Below are 24,152 nucleotides of genomic sequence, written 5' to 3'. Positions count from 1 at the left end.
ACTAAAAATAGAAACAAAAAAAAAATTAGCCCGGTGTGGTGGCAAGTGCCCGTAGTCCCAGCTACTCAGGAGGCAGAGGCAGGAGGATCACTTGAGCCCACGCGTTTGAGGTTGTTGTGAGCTAGGCTGACGCCACGGCACTCTAGCCCGGGCAACAGAGTGAGACACTGTCTCAAAAAAAAAAAACAAAACCTGACGTTTAAAAAGCTCAATTAAGTCACAATTGGAAAGACTGGGATATAAACCCACACCTGATTAATTCTAAAGACCATGTTTTTGCATGATGAGTTAATATGGCCAGAATTAGTTTTCAAAGTATTTACATCTAACCTAAAAACTAACTAGATTAAAAATATCCATGTTCTTTTTTTCATTGAGAGTAATGTATCATTTCATATTAAACTCTCCTGCAAAAGACTGTCACTACCATCTTTAAAAATGATTAAAGGCCTGAGACATCTCTGCAACCACAATCAGGAAGTGGTTCTTTAGCCAAAAGATACATTTAAAGGCACTTTAGGTGCAATCTGTATAAGTGTTTTCACTAATGAAATTTCTACCAAGAGGTCCAAATCATATCTATATTACACTTCTAAGATTAAAGACTTAAATAAAAGGCCAGGAGTGGTGGCTCACGCCTGTAATCCTAGCACTCTGGGAGGCCAACACAGGAGGATCGCTTGAGGTCCAAAGCTTGAGACCAGCCTGAGCAAGGGTAAGACTCCATCTCTACTAAAAAAAAAAAAAAAAAAAGCAGAGGAAAAAAAATTAACTGGGCAACTAATAATATAGAAACAAAAATTAGCTGGGTGTGGTGGTGCGCACCTGTAGTCCCAGCTACTCAGGAGGCTGAGGCAGGAGGATCGTTTGAGCCCAGGAGTTTGAGGTTGCTGTGAGCAAGGCTGACGCCACAGCACTCACTCTAGCCCAGGCAACAAGGCGAGACTTTGTCTCAAAAAAAAAAAAAAAAAAACACAAAAACAACTCAATTGGTTCAAGTATGTTCTTGCTGGACATATGAGATAAAACTTAAGTTGTTTTCTATTTTAATGTTAATTGAATGTTACCACAGAGTGGATAGTCCTTGGATATTAATCTCCTTCCAGGCATATCCAAAAATTACAGCAGAGCTAAATATGAAAAAACAGCTCATGATAGTGCAACAATCTCTCTCTTTTTTTTTTTTTTTTTGGAGACAGAGTCTCGCTGTGTTGCCCGGGCTAGAGTGCCGTGGCATCAGCCTAGCTCACAGCAACCTCAAACTCCTGGGCTCAAGTGATCCTACTGCCTCAGCCTCCCGAGTAGCTGGGACTACAGGCATGTGCCACCATGCCCGGCTAATTTTCTCTATATATTTTTAGTTGTCCAGCTAATTTCTTTCTATTTTTAGTAGAGACAGGGTCTCGCTCTTGCTCAGGAAGGTCTGGAACTCCTGACCTCAAAGCTATCCTCCCGCCTCAGCCTCCCACAGTGCTAGGATTACACACATGAGCCACCGCGCCCGGCCAAACAATCTCTTTTCAAATAACTTTCTGTCAAACGTGGTGGCTTGCGCCTGTAATCCCAGCACTTTGAAAAGCTGAGGTAAGAAGATCGCTTGAGGCCAGGAGTTCTAGACCAGCCTGACCAACACTGAGAGATCCCATCTCTAGAAATAATAGAAAAATTAGCTGTCCCTTCCACCATGGGGTAACACAGAAACAAGGCACCATCTCTGAAGCAGAAAGTAGCCCCTACAGATACCAATATCAGTGCCTTGATCTTGCACATCCCAGACTTCAGAACTGTAGGAAATAAATTTCTGTTCGCTATAAATTGCGCAGCCTAAGGCAATTTATTATAGCAGCACAATTGGACTAAGACAGAAATCATGTAGACAGTAACAAAAAGAGAAAAGGTATACTTTCTGTTTTAATATCAGACAAAACAAAGTTAAGGCAAAAATTTTTATTAGAGACAAAGATAGATATTTTATAATGATAAAAGTATCAATTCAGGCCAGGCACAGTGGCTCACACCTGTAATCCTAGCACTTACGGAGGCTAAGGTGGGAGGATCTCTTGAGCTCAGGAGTTCGGGGCCAACCTGAGCCCTGAGCAAGAAGGAGACCCTGTCTCTACTAAAAATAGAAAAAATTAGCTGGGCATGGTGGCGCACACCTGTAGTCCCAGCTACTCGAGAGGCCGGAACACAAGAGGCTGGGGCAGGAGGATCGGCTGAAGCCAGGAGGTTTTTTTCTTTGTTTTTTGTTCTTTTCTGAGACAGAGTGTCCCTTTGTTACCCAAGCTACAATGAGTGCCATGGCGTCAGCCTAGCTCACAGAAACCTCAAACTCCTGGGCTCAAGCAATTCTTCTGCCTCAGCCTTTTGAGTAGCTGAAACTACAGGCCTTGCCACCATGCCTGGCTAACATTTTGTTTCTAGTTTTAGTTGCCCAGCTAATTTTTTCTTTTTTTTAGTAGAAACAGGGTCTCACTCTTGCTTAGGGTGGTCTCAAACTTCTGACCTCAAGCAACCCTCCCGCCACGGCCTCCCAGAGTGCTAGGATTACAAGTGTGAGCCATGACACTCGGCCGAGGCCAGCAGTTTGAGGTTGTTGTGAAGTAGGCTGATGCCACAGCACTCCAGCCCAGATGACAAGTGAGATTCTGTCTCAAAAAAAAAAGGGGGGGGGGGAGTGTCAGTTCAACAAAGTATAATAATTATAAACACATATGCATTTCGATGTGTCTCAGTGTGAATTTCTATTTATTTTACTCATGAAGCAAAAACAGAATAGAACGGAGAAAGACAAACAATAAGAAACTTCAAAACACACATTCAGTAATGGATAGAACAACCAGAGAGATCGACGAAGAAATAAAAGACTTAATTAATAGCATTATAAACTGACTAGACCTAACAGACATCTTACAGAACATTCCACCCAACAGCAACAGACTACATAGTCTTCAAATGCACAAAGAATATTCTCAAGAACAGACCATATGATAGGTGATAAAATAAGTTTAAATAAGTTTATAAGGACTGAAATTATACACAGTATGTTCTCTAACTACAATGGAATGAAACCACAAATCAAGAGAAGAAAATTCAGAAAATTAAACAACACTCTCTTAAATCATCAATATGTTAAAGAAATCACAAGAGAAACTAGAAAATACTACAAACAAAAATGAACACAAAACTTACAGGATGCAGCAAAAGTAGTGCTTAGAGGGCCTTTCATAGCTGTAGACACGAACATTTTTTTAGAGAATTTCAAATAACCCAACTTTTCACCTTTTTCTAGTTAAGAAACTAATAACAATTAGAGAGGAAATTAAGAAAAGAGAATCAACAGCAAAATAAAAATTCAAAAGTTAATTCTATGGAAAGATCGACAAAATTGAGAAACATTAAGAAAAAGAGAAGACTTGAATTACTAAAATCAACAATGAAAGATCTACCTGGGCGCACTGACATGCACCTGTACTCTCAGCTACTGCAAAGGCTGAAGCAGGAGACATGCTTGAGCTCAGGAGTTTGAGACCAGCCTGGGCAACATAGTGAAACCCCTTCTGAAGCAAAACAAAAGTTGGGGGGGGGGGGGGGCGCGAGGTGGAAGGAGGAAGGGAGAAGGGGGAAGGCAGAAGCAGGGGGAAGGGAAGGGGGAAGGGAAGGGAAGGATCTTATAGAAATAAAAATGATTAAAAGGGAAAACTATGAACAACTGCATAACAACAAATTGGATAATCTAGATGAAATGGACAAATTCCAAGAAATCAACTTAACTGAATCAAAAAGAAATAGAGTGGCCGGGCACGGTGGCTCATCCCTGTAATCCTAGCACTCTGGGAGGCCGAGGCGGGTGAATCATTTGAGCTCAGGAGTTCGAGACCAGCCTGAGCAAGAGCGAGACCCTGTCTCTACTAAAAATAGAAAGAAATTATATGGGTAACTAAAAGTATACATAGAAAAAATTAGCCAGGCATGGTAGCACATGCCTGTAGTCCCAGCTACTCAGGAGGCTGAGGCAGGAGGATTGCTTGAGCCCAGGAGTTTGAGGTTGCTGTGAGCTAGGCTGACACCACGGCACTCTAGCCCAGGCAACAGAGTGAGACTCTGTCTCAAAACAAACAAACAAACAAACAAAAAAAGAAATAGAAAATCTGGACATTTCCAAGTAAAGAGATTAAATCAAAAAACTTCCCACAGGGAAAAGGCCAGAATCTGAGGGATTCACTGATGAATTGTACTAAGTGTTTAATCAAGAATTAACACTAATCCTTAATTCTTCCAAAAAATAGAAGAGGGAATACTTCCAAACTTATTCTATGAGGACACCATTACCCTGATACCAAAATTAAAGATATCACCAAAAAGAAAACAATAGACCAATATCCCTTAAGAATATAAATGCAAAAAATCTAAACAAAATATTAGCAAACAGAATACAGTAACATATGAAAACAATTATACACCAAGATCAAGTAGGGTTGATTTATCCCAGTTATGCAATGTTAGTGTTTGCCATCTGAAAGGCAAGCAACACAATACACCATATTAACAAAATGAAGAGGAAAAAACCAAATGATCATCTCAATAAACACACAAAACCCCTTTGACACAAATCAACGCTCTTTCATTTAAAAAAAAAAAAAATTTCTACAAAGCAGAATAAATGACAACCTCCTCAATCTGACAAAGATTGTCTATGAGAAACCCACAGCTAACAATTCATTTAAGGGTCAATGACTGAAAGCTTTCCTCTTAAGATCAGGAAAAAAAACCAAGGATGTCCATCCACCCTTGCCACTTTTGTTGAATATTTTACCAAAGGTTCTAGCTAGGAGGGAGGGAATCTAGGTTGGGAGGAAAAAAGAGAAGTAAAACTATCTGTATGCATAAATGACATGGTCCTGTATATACAAAAATCTAAGGAATCCACAAAAAAACCATTGAGCTAATACTCTAATTTAGTAAGGTTATAGTATATAAGATTAACATACAAAAATCAATTGTATTTCTATACACTAGAAATAAACTGCAAATGCAATTTTTATTTTTTCTTCTCAACAAGACAGGAAAATGAAATTTTTAAAATTCCATTTATAATACCATCCAAAAGAATGAAATAACTAAGAATGTATTTAAGCAAGGAGGTAAAAGACTTATCAATGAAAAATACAAAACAATTATAATTGAAAAAAATTTTTAAGATCTAAATTTATGGAAAGACATTCTTTGTTCATGGATTGGAAAATTTAATATTGTTAAAATGACAACAGTTCCAAAACTGACTTATAAGACTCAATCAAAATTCCAGCTGGGTTTTTTTTTTTTTTGAGGAATATAACAAGCTGATCCTAAAATTAATATGGAAATGCAAGAGACCCAAAAAGCAAAAACAATCTTAAAGATGAAAAACAAGCTTGAAAGACTCATACTTCCAAATTTAAAATCTTACTACAAATCTACAGTAATCAATATTGTGTAGTACTGGCAAAGGAACAGACATGTAAATCAAGGGAACAGACTTGACAGTACAGAAATAAAGCAATACATCTACTATAGGCAGCTGATTTCCTATAAGCATGCCAAGACAATTCAATGAAGTCTTCAATGAAGACTTTTAAAGAGTAGTCTTCAACATGATACTGGGACAACGGGGTATCAACAAGAATGAAGTTGGAGCCTTGCCTCACACCATATACAAACATTAACTCAAAAAAGATCAAAGACGTGAATGTAAGAGCTAAAACCATAAAACTCTCAGAATGCAGAGTCATACACTTTTGAGATCCTGAAGTAGGCAATGGTTTCTTAGATATGACATGAAAACAACAAACAGCAACAACAAAAAAACATAAATAAGACTCCATCAAAATTTAAAACTTTTGCACTCAACGGACACAATCAAGAAAAAGAACAGAATGGGAGATAATATTTGCAAATGATATCTAATATTTGGAAATCATATATCTAAAAGGGAACTTATATTTAGAATATATAGGGAATGACTAAAATTCAACAATAAAAAGACAAACACCTTAATTTTTTTTTTTTTTTTTTGAGGCAGCATCTCACTCTGTTATCTAGGCTAGATTGCAGTGCCATCATCATAGCTCACAGCAACCTCAAACTCCTGGGCTCAAGCAATCTTCCTGCCTCAGCCTCCTGAATAGCTGGAAGTAAAGGTGTGCACCGCCACGCCTGGCTAATTTTTTATAAATTTTTTTGTAGAGACAGGGTCTCAGTATTGCCCAGGCTAGCCTCAAGCAATCCTCCTACCTCCCAATTTTTTTTTTAATGGGCAAAGGATTTAAGTAGACATTTCTTCAAAGAAGAGATACAAATGGCCAAATAAGCACATGAAAAGATGCTTAGCATCATTATTCATCCGGAAAATGCAAATCAAAATCACAATGAGATTATCACTTCACAAGTAGACAAAGAGAGAGAATAACAAGCATTGGTAAGGATATGGGAAATTAGAACTGTCATACAGTGCTGTTAGAAAAATAATACAGCCATTTTGGGAACACTTTGGCATTTCTTCAAAAAGTTAAACAAAGAGTAACCATATGACTCAGTAATTTTACTCCTAGGTATATTGTACCCAAGAGTAATCAAAACAAATGTCCACACAAAAACATCTCAGAGATACAGGTTTAGTCCCAGATAACTTCAATAAAGTGAGTCACATAAATTATTTGGCTTCCCAGTGCATATAAAAGTTATGCTTATATACTGTAGTCCATTAAATGTACAATAGTATTATGTTTTAAAAAATGTACATATCTTAGTTGAAAATACTTTATTGTATTGAACATGTGAATTTGGGGGAAAAACACTTTGTTGCTAAAAAAAAAAAAAACACAACTAACAATCATCTGAGCCTTCAGCTGACAGTCATAATCTTTTAGCTGATGGAGGGTCTTGCCTCAATGTTGACTGCTGCTTACTGATCAGGGTGGTGGTTTCTGAAGATTAGGATGGCCATGGCAATTTTTAAACTAAGACAACAATGAAGTTCACTGCATTAATTGACACTTCTTTTCTTTTTTTTTTTTTTTTTTTGTTGAGACAGAGTCTCACTTTGTTGCCCAGGCTAGAGTGAGTGCCGTGGCGTCAGCTTAGCTCACAGCAACCTCAGACTCCTCGGCTTAAGCGATCCTACTGCCTCAGCCTCCCGAGTAGCTGGGACTACAGGCATGCGCCACTATGCCCGGTTAATTTTTTCTATATAGATTTTTAGTTGTCCATATAATGTCTTTCTATTTTTAGTAGAGACGGGGTCTCGCTCTTGCTCAGGCTGGTCTCGAACTCCTGACCTCAGAGCGATCCACCCGCCTCGGCCTCCCAGAGTGCTAGGATTACAGGCGTGAGCCACCGCGCCCGGCCTCATTAATTGACACTTCTTTTCACAAAAGATTTCTCTGTAGCATGTGATGCTGTTTCATAGCATTTTACCCACAGTAGAACTTTTTATAAAATTTTTCTTTGGTATAGATGGGGGTCTCATTATGTTGCCTAGGCTGGTTTCAAACTCCTATCCTCAAGCGATCCTCCTACCTCAGTCTCCCAAAGCTCTGGGAATACACGGGTGAGCCATTGCACCTGCCCAAAACTGGAGTGAATCCTCTCAAACTCTGTTGCTGCTTTATCAACTAAGTTTATGCAATATTCAAACTCCATGTTATCACTAAACAATGTTCACAGTATCTTTAGCAGGAGTGGATTCTATCTCAAAAAACCACTTTCTGTGCTCATCTATAAGAAGTGACTCTTTATCCATTAAAATTTTATGAGTGTGCAAGCAACTCAGTCATATCTTTAGGCTCCACTTTTAATTCTAGTTCTCTTGCTATTTCCACCACAGCTGCAGTTACTTCCTCCACTGAAGTCTTGAATCCTCAAAGTAATCCATGAGGGTTGGAATCAACTTCTGCCAAACTCCTGTCAATGTTGATATTTTCACCTCCTCCCATGAATCATTCAAGTTCTTAATGGCATCTAGAATGCATAATCATTCCCACAAGGTTTTCAATGTATTCTGCCTAAATCCAGAGGAATCTGTTTGTGGCCTTATGCAATGTATTTCTTAAATAATAGGACTTGAAAGTCAAAATGACTCCTTGATCTATGGGCTGCAGAATGAATGGTGTATTAGCAGGCATGAAAACAACATTAATCTCCTTGTATACATCTCCATCAGAGCTCTAGGGTGACTAGGTAAATTGTACCGCGAGCAGGAATATTCTGAAAGAATCTTATTCTCTGAGCAGGTCTCAACAGTGGGCTTAAAATATCCAGTAAATCGTGCTGCAAACAGATGTACTGTCATCCAGGCTTTGCTGTTCCATTTATAGAGCATAAGCAGAGTAGATTTAGCATAATTCTTAAGGGCCCTAGGATTTTCTGAATGGTAAATGAGCACTGGCTTCAACTTAAACTCACAGCTACATTGCCCCTAACAAAAGAGTCAGCCTGTCCATTGAAGCCAGGAATTGACTTCTCCCTAACTATGAAAGTCCATCATGTTCCAATATACGGCGGTTTCATCTACAATGGAAATCTGTTGTTTACTGTAGCCATATTCATTAATTATTACCTTAGCTAGATCTTCTGGATAATTTGCTACAGCTTCTACATGAGTACTTGCTGCTTCACCTTGTACTTTTATGGTATAGGGACAGCTTCTTTCCTTGAATCTCATGAATCAATCTCTGCTAGCTTCAAATTTTTCTTCTGTAGCTTCCTCAGCCTTCACAGAATTGAAGAGTAAGGTAGGGCTGTCCTCTGGAGTAGGTTTTGGCTTAATGGCATGTTGAGGCTGGTTTGCTCTATTCAGACCACTAAAACTTTCTCCATATCAGCAATAAGGCTGTTTCACTTTCTCATCATTCGTGTGTTCCCTGGAGTAGCACACTTAATTTCCTTCAAGAACTTTTCCTTTGCATTCATAACGTGGCTGTTTGGAACAAGAGGTTTTAGCTTTCTGCCTGTCCTGGCTTTCAGCATCCCTTCCTCATTAAGCTTAATCCTTCCTACCTTTTGATTTAAAGTTAGAGATGTGTGACTCTTCCTTTCATCTGAACACTCAGAGGTCATTGTAGAATTATTAATTGGCCTAATTTCAATATTGTTTTATCTTAGGGAATAAAGAAGCCTGAAGAGAGGGAAAGAGATAAGAGAATGGCTGGTAGGTGGACTAGTAAGAACACACAAAACATTTATCTATTGTTTGCCACTTTATGTGGGCACGGTTCACAGCACCCCAAAACAATTACAATAATAACATCAAAGGTCACTGGCCACAGATCACCATAACTGATGTAATAATAAGAAAAAGGTTTGAAATATCATGAAGATTAGTAAAATGTGACACAGACACACAAGGTCAGCACATGCTGTTGGGAAAATGATACCAACAGACTTGCTCAATGCAGGGGTGACACAAATCTTCAATTTGTAAAAAACATAGTATCTCCAAAATGCAAAACAGTGAAGCACAATAAAGTGAAGTGTGCCTGTACAAGAATGTACATAGAAGAATTATTCATCACGGGCACAAAGTAGAAACAAATCAAATGCCCATCAGCTGATGAATGACTAAATAAAATGTTACATATCTATACAATCGAATACTATGCAACAACGAAAAGAAATGAAGTACTAATACATAACATTAACCTCAAAAGTTATATTAAGTGAAAGAAGCCAGTCACAAAGAAACACATGTTGTATGATTCTACTTGTATGAAATATCCAGAATAGGCAAATATACGGAGACAGAAAACAGACCAATACCGTATTTATTGCCAATCATCATAGCAGCATTGCAAGATTGGTATTATTAGCACCACTTTCTAGAAGACAAAACTAAATTTATAACTATGTTGATCTGATCTTCAAGTGCCACCTGTATCATTAATGAGCTTTATAAATATAGCCAATTTATGGCACATTCTTCTCATAAGTCACACATTCATTTATTCACTCATTCAAGAAATATTTACTGAGCCATTTCTATATTCCAGGCATTGTTTACAAATTGAGAACATACCAGCCAACTAATCAGATAAAAAAAAAATCCTTGGGGCTGGGCAAGGTGGCTCACACCTGTAATCCTAGCACTCTGGGAGGCTGAGGCAGGAGGATCGCTTGAGCTCAGGAGTTCAAGACCAGCCTGAGCAAGAGTGAGACAGCATTTCCTCTAAAAATGGAAAAATTAGCTGGGCGTGGTAGTATGCACCTGTAGTCTCAGTTATTCGGGAGGCTGAGGCAGGAGGATCACTTGAGCCCAGGAGTTTGAGGTTGCTGTGAGCTAGGCTGACGCCACAGCACTCTAGCCTAGGCAAGAGTGAGACGCTGTCTCAAAAAAAAAAAAAAAAAAAAAAAATCCCTGGTGTGCTTGCTTCAACAGCACATCAGCACATATACTAAAATTGCAATGACACAGAGAAGATTAGCATGGTCCCAGCGAAAGGATGACATGCAAATTCACGAAGCGTTCCATATTTAAAAAAAATAAAAATCCCTGGTGTCATGGAGCTTACATTCTAATTGGGAATTAATTAAAGTTTTTAAAAGGCAAAATAGGGAGTTCTTAATGGGTACAGGTTTCAGTTTGGGGCATTAAAAAAATATAGAACTAGATAACAGCGTTTGCTGTACTGTGAATATACGTTGTGAATGTCCTCAATGCCACTTAAATGTGCATTTTAAAATGATTACAATGGTAAATTCTATTTATTTTCCACAATTTTAGAAAAAGAACAGCAAGAGACACACATATGTATATATACTTAATCAGTTTCTTATAAGAACAGAATAGAGAAATGGTTCAGAGGCAATAGTATCAGAAATTGGCTAAGAATTTCCCAGAACTGATCATCATCACTAATCCACTGATCTAAGAAAGCCAACAAATCTTGTGTAGAATAAACAGAAATCCACATCTAGCTAGACACATCAAAATGACATTTATTTAAAAAATGCAAATCTTACAAAGCAGCTAGAGGAAAAGAAGACACATTACCTTCAAAGTAAGGAGATTTCTAATTCCAAACTGCTGACGTCTCACCAGCAACAAAAGGAGTCAAAACACAGTAAAAACAGTATTTTCCATGTGTGTTAAGAAAATACCTGCCAATGTAGAATCCGTACCCAGCAAAAATATCTTTTAAGAATGAGAGCTGGCTGGCCAGGCGTGGTGGCTCACGCCTGTAATCCTAACACTCTGGGAGATGGAGGCAGGAGGATCACTCAAGGTCAGGAGTTCGAGACCAGCCTGAACAAGAGTGAGACCCTTGTCTCTACTAAAAATAGAAAGAAATTAGCTGAATAACTAAAAATATATAGAAAAAATCAGCCAGGCATGGTGGTGCACGCCTGTAGGCCCAGCTACTCGGGAGGCTGAGGCAGGAGGACTGCTTGAGCCCATGAGTTTGAGGTTGCTGTGAGCTAGGCTGACGCCATGGCACTCTAGCCAGGGCAAGGGAGCGAGACTCTGTCTCCAAAAAAAAAAGAATGAGAGCTAAAAAGTTTCAGACAAACAAAAACTGTGAGAATTAGCCACCAGCAGACCTTCAGAATGGAAAATTCTAAAAGATGTGCTTCAGACTAAAGGAAATCATCTCAGGTAAAGGATGCAGAAAACAAAGTAAGTACACAGTAAATATGCAAAATGAACATTGTTGAAAACAATATCTAATGAAATTTAAAACAAAAATAAGAAAATTATAATCCACAATATCTCATGTCAGTAAAGAGTAACTTAAGTACTCTAAGGCCTACATATTATTAGGAAAGAATAAAGTGTTTTAAAGTATACTGTTAGAGAGGAAAGTAATGGTAATTTTAAGTCTTGATAAGTTAGGAAGGCCTATTCTAACGACTAGGGGAACCTCTCAATGAAGAGAAACCACATGTGTAATTTCCAAATTTGAACAGGGGTGGAGGGAAATAAAAGAAACAATGAACAATTTGTAAATCCAATAGAAAGCAGGATCAGACAAGATCATAGGAGACAAAGAGCAGGGCAGGGAGTAAAAGCAGGAAAGGAGAAAAAAGAAAAAAAATAAACAAGGCAGCCTTCCCTTTCCAGCTAGGTCCACACCAGCTTCCCGGGCCCCACATGTGTTTAGATAGGGTTACTCAAGTGAGCTGCTGCTGCAACAGTTGGTGAGTTTATCCAAGATCTAGTGTATAGAGGTTCTCCGTAGCCACAAGGACATCACCACACCTAAATCACCAAAGGAAAAAAGTACAGAGTGGGGGTGGAGGGTGGGAGTGGGGGGAGTTATCCATCGATAATAGCAGAAAAGCAGTCCAAATTATGAGAGGCCAACAAACAAGAAAAAAATGAAAAATTGAAGAATGAAAAGGCCTGCGTCTCAACCTTATTGGTAAAAAACTGCAGTGGTTTCAAAAGTCTTCTCAATCCCCAAAAAGTGGGATATTCAAAGAAAGATGCTTGTGAATTAACTGAAAGGTATTTAAACAGATTCAGCTGAAGCAGACTGGGTTATATAATAACATTAAACACAGGCAAGGAAGGCAGCACCATTCCCAGGAGACAGGCAGTCATTAAGCAGTCAATGGAGCTTGAGTGACAGCAGTGTGAAGGATATGGCCTTGACGTTCCAGGCACTGTAAATGCGAGTAACCTGGCCGGGCGCGGTGGCTCACGCCTGTAATCCTAGCACTCTGGGAGGCCGAGGTGGGCGGATCGTTTGAGCTCAGGAGTTCGAGACCAGCCTGAGCAAGAGCGAGACCCCATCTCTACTAAAAATAGAAAGAAATTATATGGACAGCTAAAAATATATATAGAAAAAATTAGCTGGGCATGGTGGCGCATGCCTGTAGTCCCAGCTACTCGGGAGGCTGAGGCAGGAGGATCGCTTGAGCCCAGGAGTTTGAGGTTGCTGTGAGCTAGGCTGACGCCACGGCACTCACTCTAGCCTGGGCAACAGAGTGAGACTCTGTCTCAAAAAAAAAAAAAAAAATGCGAGTAACCTGAAAACTTTTAGGGCATGGGATTTTGGTCTGAAAGAAACTGACAAACATTAAAATGAAAAATATTTGTGCTAATGACGAAATTCCCAAGAAATGCAAGAGGAAAACTATTACAACTGTAAACAAAGATTTAGGAGAATCAGAACTAAAAGATGAATCAAGTGACTAGGATAAGGAAATGACTGCAATGGGCTACTTGTTTTCACTTGAATTGAAAATAAATAATTTGAGAGCTTCAAGTTTCCTCACTGATTATGGTACATAATTGCTGAGCTATAAGAATTTGCTATTTAAATCATTCTCTTACATGATGAGAGTCACATTTGGAGTTTCAAAAGTGGTGTTATGATTTTTATTTAAAACTAAAGAATGCTTTTCATTTACATTCTTTAAGTTGCTAAAATAGAAGTGATCTGGAAAAGCTATTTAATATGAATTTCAGGGAGCAGGGAGCAGGGAGCAATGTGAGTGAGGACAAAATATGTCTTATATTTTTTCCTCATGTGCATTTAGGACTGCCTAATCTCACATTTTGGGTGGACAGTAAACTATTTTTTAAAAGGTTGCTATGGATTAATTCTTGAGTTGTGATGACAGCAAAATTGTCCTGCAATAATAATGTCACACTAATTCTCCCCTTAAATATTAGACCTATTTCTTTTATTATAAAATACTAGAAAATGTGAGATGGAATTTGTATACACTAATGGAATGTACATTATTATTTATCTCCTGAGCCAGCGTAAATGGAAAAAAAAAAAAAATAGTGACACAATTACTCACACCTGTAATCCCAGCACTTTGAGAAACTCAGTGGGGAGGATAGCTTGAGACTGGGAGTTCAAAACCAGCCTGTGCAACATAGTGAGAACCTGTGTCTACAAAAATTTTTTTTTTTTTTTCTTGAGACAGAGTGTCGCTTTGTTGCCCTGGCTAGAGTGAGTGCCATGGCGTCAGCCTAGCTCATAGCAACCTCAAACTCCTGGGCTTAAGCAATCCTACTGCCTCAGCCTCCCAAGTAGCTGGGACTACAGGCATGCGCCACCATGCCCGGCTAATTTTTTCTATATATATTTTAGTTGGCCAGATAATTTCTTTCTATTTTTAGTAGAGACGGGGTCTCGCTCTTGCTCAGGCTGGTCTCGAACTCCTGAGCTCAAAGGATCCGCCCGCCTCGGCCTCCCAGAGTGCTAGGATTACAGGCGTGAGCCACCATGCCCGGCCTCAAAAATTTTTTTAAACTTCATTTGTAAACCACAAGGTGCAGCCTACACAAGGCCACTCCTGTGGGGAGACTCCCTGGTGAAGCTACCATCACCATGTCTGACCAAGAGGTAAAACCTTCAACCTAGGACTTGGATGATAAGAAGGAAGGAGAATACAGTAAACTCAAAGTCAACGGAAAACATAGCAGTGATGTTCACTTCCAAGTGAAAATGACAACACATTTCAAGAAACTCAAAGAATCACACTGTCAAAGATGGAGTTCCAATGAATTCACTCAGGTAGAATTCAAGAGTGAATTCTCTTGAAGGTCAGAGAATTGCTAATAATCATACTCCAAAAGAACAAGGAATGAAGGAAGAAAATGGAATTGAAGTTTATCAGGAACAAGGGGGGGGGCTTATTCAACAGTTTAGATATTCTTTTTATTTTTTTTCTTTTCACTTAATCCTTTTTTATTTTTATAAATAGTTCATTTGTAATGTGGTGTTCAAAAGGGAATTGAAAACCGGCATCTCATCTCTTTAAAACATCTGGTAATTTCAATTCTAGTGCTCATTACTCATTATCATTTGTTTTCATTTGCTAATTTTTGGTGATCAAGCCTAGTTTCCCCTTTCATATTACCTACTCCTTTTTTAAAATTACATATATACACAGAGAGGCCATCTTTTGCAGGACTGTACATTTTCAGGCTTGTGATGATAAATAAGATTGACCAATGCAAGCGTTCATAATGACTTTCTAATTGGTCCTGAAGTTCTAGCATATGATTGCTTCACTTCTGAACTATTCCTTTCAATAGGAGATAGAAGTTTCTCAGAGAACTGAAATGTGGGAATATGACCTTTCCTTAACTTGAAGCTACTTTGAAAATTTGAGGGTCTGGACCAAAAGAAGAGGAATATCAGGTTGGAGTCAGAATGACAGATAAGGTAAGAGTGATGACTAACTCCAAAATGGCTTCACAGAAGAGAAGGACTTTAAGATTTTTTTTAAACCTTATCAGAAGATGCCAGAAAAGTTCTAATTTTCATTAGCAATTAATAGCATTATTCATGCAGAAGTTATATACAACAGAATACTTCTCTTTTTTATTTTATTTGTACTTTTTTTTTTTTTTGGAGACAGAGTCTCACTCTGTCGCCCCAGGTAGAGTACAGTGGCATCATCATAGCTCACAACAACCTTAAACTCCTATGCTCAAGTGATCCTCCTGCATCAGCCTCCCAAGTATCTGGGACTATAGGCACCCACCACTATCCACAGCTAATTTTTCTATTTTTAGTAGAGATGGGGTCTTGCTCTTGCTCAGGCTGGTCTCAAACTCCTGAGCTCAAGTAATGCTCCCGCCTCAGCCTCCCAGAGTACCAGGATTACAGGCGTGAGCCAGCACGCCTGGCCAATTTGTACTTTTTGGCCAGGGATATGGATTTTAAATGGACATTGTCTGTACCAGCTTCATTCAAACAACATGTGTAAAAATCTTTAAAAAAAATTTTTTTAGTGCTCGCTTCGGCAGCACATATACTAAAATTGGAACGATACAGAGAAGATTAGCATGGCCCCTGCACAAGGATAACACGCAAATTCGTGAAGTGTTCCATATTTTTATAGCGTGAACTTTTGTACCCCTATAATGAACTGGAAAAAAAAAAATTTTTTTTTTAGCTAGGCGTGATGGTATGCATCTCAGGAGGCTAAGGCAGGAGGACTGCTTGAGCCCAGGAGTTCAAGGCTGCAGTGAGCTGATTGTACCACTGCACTCCAGCCTCGGGAACAGAGAGACCCTAGTCTCTTTAAAAAATATATTAATAATAATAATAGTAAGAGTAATAAATAATCAAACAATGACTATTCTTTTGCTTTCTTATTGTGAAAAGTAGTGATAGGTTTTACTTGTGGAGACAGAACTAAACATAAGTGAACCAGTGACTTAAACTATGTTATTTTTTCTTATAATAAGTTAAATTGACATAAAACTCAGTATGTCAAACAAAAATATGAATGTTGTAGAATTTTGTTCTTCACAGAACTCATTAAATCGAAGTATCATTTAGTCTTCTAAAGGATACAAGTTTGAGCATTTTCAAAACAGAGAAAAAATCAATGCTGTGTGAGGTTAACTAGGTATCAACTAAGTATTGTTAACAATTTAAAGTATTAAAACTGGCTGGGCGAGGTGGCTCACGCCTATAATCCCAGCACTCTGGGAGGCCGAGGTGGGCGTATTGCTTGAGCTCAGGAGTTTGAGACCAGCCTGAACAAGAGTGAGACCCCGTCTCTACAAAAAAAAAAAAAAAAAAAAATAGAAAGAAATTATACGGACAGCTAAAAATATATATAGAAAAAATTAGCCGGGCATGGTGGCACATGCCTGTAGTCCCGGCGACTCGGGAGGCTGAGGCAGGAGGATCGCTTGAGCCCAGGAGTTTGAGGTTGCTGTGAGCTAGGCTGACACCATGGCACTCTAGCCCGGGCAACAGAGCGAGACTCTGTCTCAAAAATAAATAAAGTATTAAAACTTTTTTTTTTTTTTGAGACAGAGTCTCGCTCTGTTGCCCGGGCTAGAGTGAGTGCCGTGGCGTCAGCCTAGCTCACAGCAACCTCAAACTCCTGGGCTCAAGCGATCCTCCTGCCTCAGCCTCCCGAGTCGCCGGGACTACAGGCATGCACCACCATGCCCGGCTAATTTTTTCTATATATATATATTTAGCTGTCCATATAATTTCTTTCTAGTTTTAGTAGAGATGGGGTCTCGCTCTTGCTCAGGCTGGTCTCGAACTCCTGAGCTCAAACGATCCGCCCACCTCGGCTTCCCAGAGTGCTAGGATTACAGGCGTGAGCCACCGCGCCTGGCCATAAAACTTTTTTACTTCTGAATATTAAAATTAAAATTTATAATTCATGGCCGGGCGCAGTGGCTCACGCCTGTAATCCTAGCACTCTGGGAGGCCGAGGTGGGCGGATCGTTTGAGCTCAGGAGTTCGAGACCAGCCTGAGCAAGAGCGAGACCCCATCTCTACTAAAACTAGAAAGAAATTATATGGACAGCTAAATATATATATATAGAAAAAATTAGCCGGGCATGGTGGTGCATGCCTGTAGTCCCGGTGACTCGGGAGGCTGAGACAGCAGGATCGCTTGAGCTCAGGAGTTTGAGGTTGCTGTGAGTTAGGCTGACGCCACGGCACTCACTCTAGCCTGGGCAACAGAGTGAGACTCTGTCTCAAAAAAAAAAAAAAAAAAGAAAGAAAGTAAAAAAAGAAAAAAATTTTCATTGTAAATACCAAATTTGACCCAACAAACTACAACACTCTAATTGTAGACTACACATTCTTTCTACAAAGAGAGTGTTTATAAATACTGACCACGTACTGTGCCATGGAGCACATCACAACCAGTTTGAAAGGAGTGATATCATCCGGAACATATTCTCTGTCCACAGGTAATTAAAGCAATTTTTTCCCCCGCTTTGAGACAGAGTCTCACTCTGTTGCCCTGGCTAGAGTGCCGTGGCGTCAGCCTAGCTCACAGCAACCTCAAACTCCTGGGCTCAAGCAATCCTTCTGCCTCAGCCTCCCGAGTCACCGGGACTACAGGAATGAGCCACCATGCCCGGCTAATTTTTTCTATATGTTTTTAGTTGTCCAGATAATTTCTTTCTATTTTTTAGTAGAGATGGGGTCTCACTCTTGCTCAGGCTGATCTCGAACTCCTGACCTCGAGCCATCCTCCCGCCTTGGCCTCCCAGAGTGCTAGGATTACAGGCGTGAGCCACCGCACCCGGCTGGTAGTTAAGCAATTAATTACAAAAACATAACTAAAATATCTCCATATGTTAGAAATTAACAAGCATACTTCTAAATAATCCTTAGGTCAACAAATAAATCATAATGGAAATTAGAAAATATCTTGAACTGAATGATAAAATACCAAATCAAAGATCATGAGGAAGGAATGTACCCTGACTTTTTTCTCAAAGAACAGCAAGAAAGTTAATGTAACTGGAACAGAGTGAACAAGTGAGAGAATAGGAACAATGAGAACAAAAAGATGATTCAGTGAGAGGAGGACAAGGTGTAAAGTTTTACACTGTATGCCCTTTTTACTCTGAGTGACATAGCCTTTAAGAGGTTTATGTTTTAAAAGAATCATTCCAAGTGTTTTTATTTTGATAAAACAGCCTTAAGGCAGGAAAGGAGGAAGCAGAGAGAACTGCTTAGAAGGTTACTGTGAAAATAATCCAGATGAGAGATATACCAGCTAAGAGAAGCAATCTGGGATGGGTAGAGGGGGGTGAGAAGTAGGCAGAGCAAACGAAATTTGCTGATGGACTAGATATGCACACTACAGAAAGAGAGAACTCAAGTATCACTCTAAGAGTTTATGCCTTAACTATTGGAAAACTGGAGGTGTTATTTATTAAAAATGGAGAAACCTATGGGAGAAGCAGGTTTTAGGAAGAAACATCCATCCGGAATATGGTTTTCAACAAGCATGAAATTCCAATTTCACAACCTAGTGAAACTGTCAAGAAGGCCTCTGTACATATGATTCTGGAATTCCGGGAAGAGATCCAGGCCGGAGATATAAATTTGGGAGTCATCAGAGTCCAGATAAAAGATAATCAAGAGAGTATGGATTCAGAAAGACATCTGAGGACTAAGCCCTAGAGCATAAAAATAAGTAACAATCCTTTTTAAACTCTGCTGGAATCACTTGACAAAGAGACTCCTCAATTCTTTTCATTTTTTCGGGGGCTTGGGAGTTTGAAAATAACTTTTCACTATGGTCTACAGTCTAATCAATTTTTGTACCACCTCCTGGAGAACAACATGGCAATACCTTTTGATGCAATATTCATACTCCTGGAATTCCATCCTAAAAAAACCCAAAAGAAGGAAAAAGACTAAGGGCTACAAACACATATTCACTGTATCTTTAACTGTAACAACAAAAGTAGAGATAATTAATTTAAACTACAGGAAGATCACTAAACAAAGAACAATTTGCTGGTCTATTAAGTAGGCATTAAAAATTACTACAGGCTGGGTGCTGTGGCTTGTGCCTGTAATCCCAGATGCTTAGGAGGCAGAGGCTCAAGGACCACTTCAGGTCAGGAGTTCAAGGCTGCAGTGAGCTATGATCATGTTATTGCATTCCAGCCTGAGTGACAGAGAGAGACTCCATATCCTCAAAAAAAAAAAAAAAAAAAACCACACCAAACTACTATGGAAAAGCAAAAAAATATGTTTTGAAGAAAAAAAAAAACCCAAAACATTTAAAGATGCTATTGCCAATCACAATGAGAAAAGAAATGTGCAAATTTTAATTGTTAGGTAAGAACTTTGGAGAGTTTTTATTTTTAAACTATCTTTAAACTTGCCAAACAAGTTTTTAAATTTCTCCTGTTGCTCCTCTAGTTACCTTAGGATATAATGTGCTACTAATACTAAAACATTAGCTTTAGGCTCCTTATGAAATACGAAAGGCTAGGACCTGGATACTATTTCTCTTTTCTCTTAGGCCACTTGATAGTAGTGATTACTGTCTTACCTATGTCTCCCTAGAGTGTCACACAGTAGTATATGCTCATATAATGTTTGCCAACTGGATTAAATTTCGTTTTAAGTAATTTATGTCTGGTCACTCTTTCATTCATATATTTACTAAGTCTGGAAAGTGCTAAACAGTGATTATTTCTAAGGAGTGAAAGTATGAAAGACTCACTTTACAGTAAGTACTTATTTTTAAGGAAAATATTTTTTCTTTTTTTTTTTTGAGACAGAGTCTCACTCTGTTGCCCAGGCTAGAGTGAGTGCCGTGGCGTTAGCCTAGCTCACAGCAACCTCAAACTCCTGAGCTCAAGTGATCCTCCTGTCTCAGCCTCCCGAGTAGCTGGGACTACAGGCATGCACCACCATGCCCGGCTAATTTTTTCTATATATATTTTTAGCTGTCCATATAATTTCTTTCTATTTTTAGTAGAGATGGGGTCTCGCTCTTGCTCAGGCTGGTCTCGAACTCCTGAGCTCAAACGATCCGCCCACCTCGGCCTCCCAGAGTGCTAGGATTACAGGCATGAGCCACTGCGCCCGGCCTATTTTTTCTTTATATTTAAGCACTTCATAAAAACATGCTGAGAGGCATATAACTGAATATAGAACAAAAATGTTCTCAAGGAGCTCACAGTCCGTTTGGAAGAGAGAAATGAACAAAATAAAATATTATAGACACTAAGTTGGGGGTGCAATTCTTAGAGACAGAAAGTAGCTTTCATTCGTTCGTAACACATTTCTCAGGACAAACTTCAACAGATAATGACAGTCAAGATAAGAATAGTTGGTTCCTTCTCATGAAATACAAAAGGGTAGGACCTGGATACTATTTCTCTTTTCAATCTCATATTTCACCATTCCCCACATCAAAAGCTTTACACCAAGCTGTCCACAGTTCCCTTTGCAGATCATGGTCTTCATCCTTCCATTGCTCTCTGCCTAGAATTCTTTCCTTTCTCCCGTGTCCCCTCAGGAAACCTTCCTCCCATCACTTCCTTCCCCTTGGTTGGGCCAAGCACCTCTCTGCGATACTCTATGGTATGCCTATCTTTTAGTTCATCATTATATCAAGTTACCAGTTTATTTTTATCTACTCCCCCAGGCTCCAAACTTTATGAGGACAAAGTATCATTTACTTTTGTATCCCCCATTATCTGGGACAAAATACATGTTCCATAAAAAATATTTTAACTGACCCAAAATAGGCAACAATGAGCCATTCCTAAGTAGCAAAATTAGGTGCCTTATTCTGTCCACTTCAGCATCTATCAAAATTATAAGCCTTTAACCTACAAAACCTTATTTTGTCTTAAAAAGATAAACAATGTATTTAAATACATATATACTAAATGTCTTTACTTCAAACATGGCCAAAAACCACTCTATCGCTGAAATGCCCTAGTTTGGTATTTGGCAATACGACCAAATTTGGCAGATCTACTCTGGGCAGAGAAAGCACATCAGAATTTAGTCACTGGCTATTAAATTTTGAATCTGTAGTTCTCTAAGCAATCTTCAGATTACCAATTATTCGCCCAAATTTTGGAAACGGAGTACTCTGGCTATTCAAAACAAATATTCTAGTACAGTGGAAGTGTTTCTTTCCCCAAAAATCATTCCTCATGGGGCAGGAACAGCACTTAGTCTATTCAGATACTGAGTACACTAACAAATGTGGTTTTATGCAAAGCTATGGAGCAACCCTAGATTAAGGGAAGGGTCACAGATCAACCTTCCTCTTTAAAGCCTCTCTCAGCTCTAACTTCAAATTTTCCAAGCACAAGTGAAAGCAGAAACCCACTTTAATGTTTGCTTAGTAGGTGAGAAACACCCCAGCTATTTTCAATCTAAGCATTCATTAAAGTATGTGTTGAGTGCTCAAAACCATCCTGGATCCTCAGCTCTCCACAAACACAGACATCCCCAAAAAACCAAAGCAAACAAAAACAAAATCACAACTTCCACCCATGTTTCACAACATTTCATTTAAGTCAGAACTGAAGAGGGGTTAATGTACATCTCAACCAAATTACACACTGAGCAACTGCTAAGTAAAATAACCGTATTAACTGCAGTGATCTAACCAGCTACATGTGGGCACAATAAAAGGCAGGCACGGTGCTGAACACTTAACAGGCATTGATTATCTTCATGAATGCACAGCAATGCCAGGAAGGTAATTTTTTTTTTTTTTTTTTTGGGAGTCAGAGTCTTGCTCTGTTGCCCAAGACAGAGTGCAGTGGTGTCAGCATGGCTCACTGCAACCTCAAACTACCGGGCTCAAGTGATCCTTCTGCCTCAGCCTCCTGGGTAGCTGGGACTTTGGGCGTGTGCCACTATATCCAGCTAATTTCTGTATTTTTTGTAGAGACATTGTCTCACTATGTTCCTCAGGCCAGTCTCAAACTCTTGGTCTCAAGTGATCCTCCGGCCTTGGCCTCCTAAAGTGCTAGGATTACAGGCATGCGCCACAGCACCCAGCCAGGAAATTTTGTCCGTATTATGGATGAGAAAATCAAGACAGAAATTGTTTGCCCAGGTTCATAAAACTAGTACCAAAACAGCAAAGACAGAGTTCAAACCAGACTCCAACAAAAATGCTTTTGAGGCTGGGCGCGGTGGCTCACGCCTGTAATCCTAGCACTCTGGGAGGCCGAGGTGGGCGGATCGTTTGAGCTCAGGAGTTCGAGACCAGCCTGAGCAAGAGCGAGACCCCATCTCTACTAAAAAAATAGAAAGAAATTATATGGACAGCTAAAAATATATAGAGAAAAAAAAATTAGCCGGGCATGGTGGTGCATGCCTGTAGTTCCAGCTACTCGGGAGGCTGAGACAGGAGGATCGCTTGAGCTCAGGAGTTTGAGGTTGCTGTGAGCTAGGCTGACGCCACGGCACTCACTCTAGCCTGGGCAACAGAGTGAGACTCTGTCTCAAAAAAAAAAAAAAAAAAATGCTTTTGATATTGCACCAGTCTAATTCCCAAAAGAATACAAATTTTTATATCTGGTGACCCAGAATTTTCTTTATATAAGGCTTCTACATACAGATTCTTTCTGTTTGTTTGTGTGTGTGTGTGTGTGTGTGTGTGTTTGAGACAGAGTCTTCCTCTGTTACCTGGGCTAGAGTGCTGTCCAGTCAGCCTAGCTCGCAGCAACATCAAACTCCTGGGCTCAAGCCATCCTCCTGAGTAGCTGGAACTACAGGCATGCGCCACCACAGCAAGCTAGTGTTTTCTTTTTTAGTTGTCTGGCTAATTTCTTTCTATTTTTAGTAGAGACAGGGTCTCGCTCTGGCTCAGGCTGGTCTGGAACTCCTAACCTCAAGCAATCCTCCCACCACAGCCTCCCAGAGTGCTAGGATTACAGGGGTGAGCCACCATGCCCGGCCCATACAGATTCTTTTGTGACTTATAAACATGATGATTGAGTTTTCATGCTACAGTGTGAGATATGTCTCCCTCAAGTTTTATTACCACATCAACACATTACCCATCTGACGCGGTAAAAAAACAAAGAACAAGAATTCTACACTTCACAAAAGAATTTTCCACAACATTTAAATATAACTCACATTTCCGAAACTTACTGGAAATTCAAATATTCCCCAAATCAAGAACAACTAATGTAAAAGTCTAGAGCCTATGGGGTGAAGGTGAAAAAGAAAAAAAGGAAAAAAAAAACTAATGTAAAGGCCGGGCGCGGTGGCTCACGCCTGTAATCCTAGCACTCTGGGAGGCCGAGGTGGGAGGATCGTTTGAGCTCAGGAGTTCGAGACCAGCCTGAGCAAGAGCGAGACCCCATCTCTACTAAAAAAAAAATAGAAAGAAATTATATGGACAGCTAAAAATATATATAGAAAAAATTAGCCGGGCATGGTGGTGCATGCCTGTAGTCCCAGCTACTCGGGAGGCTGAGACAGGAGGATCCCTTGAGCTCAGGAGTTTGAGGTTGCTGTGAGCTAGGCTGACGCCACGGCACTCACTCTAGCCTGGGCAACAGAGTGAGACTCTGTCTCAAAAAAAAAAAAAAAAAAACTAATGTAAAAAGTCTATTCACACACACAAAGCCACTGAAGCTATTCTGCAGCTGTCACACATGTTCTAGTTTGCCAGCAGTCTTTTCTTGAGCCAAGGAGGGCACTGACTAAAATCTCAGAAATGATTTGAGATAACTGGCACCGGTCAGAAAAGCAACATTTTTTTTAAAGACAAGTCAAGTGCAGTAATGAAAAGGGGGGAAAGAGCAGAACAAGGAGTTTGATCTGTAACTATGAACAATCAATTGAGATCACTCACTACCTTGGGAGCATCCAGAAAAGCAATACTTTAAATGTGCCTCAGTCCCATTACTTTTTAAATGGCTA

At 39.5% G+C, this 24,152-nt stretch overlaps 1 protein-coding gene, 2 non-coding genes and 3 pseudogenes across 14 annotated transcripts in view; 5 read left to right on the top strand and 1 right to left on the bottom strand.

Annotated features, from left to right (window-relative positions):
* NSD1 (nuclear receptor binding SET domain protein 1) overlaps window positions 1-24,152 on the bottom strand; it is a 159,719-nt gene that overhangs the window by 100,560 nt on the left and 35,007 nt on the right. The gene's annotated exons all lie outside the window — the stretch shown is intronic.
* On the top strand, window positions 10,396-10,510 carry LOC138388826 (U6 spliceosomal RNA; annotated as a pseudogene).
* Window positions 12,326-13,270, top strand: LOC138387844 (translation machinery-associated protein 16 pseudogene; annotated as a pseudogene).
* On the top strand, window positions 14,325-18,905 carry LOC138387843 (small ubiquitin-related modifier 1-like; annotated as a pseudogene).
* Window positions 15,736-15,842, top strand: LOC138388732 (U6 spliceosomal RNA). The gene has a single exon (XR_011234224.1). It is a non-coding gene; the product is annotated as a U6 spliceosomal RNA (small nuclear RNA).
* On the top strand, window positions 23,185-23,288 carry LOC138388631 (small nucleolar RNA U13). Its single transcript, XR_011234165.1, has one exon. It is a non-coding gene; the product is annotated as a small nucleolar RNA U13 (small nucleolar RNA).

The sequence above is a fragment of the Eulemur rufifrons genome, chromosome 7, assembly GCF_041146395.1.
Source record: "Eulemur rufifrons isolate Redbay chromosome 7, OSU_ERuf_1, whole genome shotgun sequence".
In the NCBI taxonomy this organism is placed as follows: Eukaryota; Metazoa; Chordata; class Mammalia; order Primates; family Lemuridae; genus Eulemur; species Eulemur rufifrons.
The sequence above is the reverse complement of the archived record's forward strand: the minus strand, read 5'-3'. Positions and strand labels throughout refer to the sequence as shown.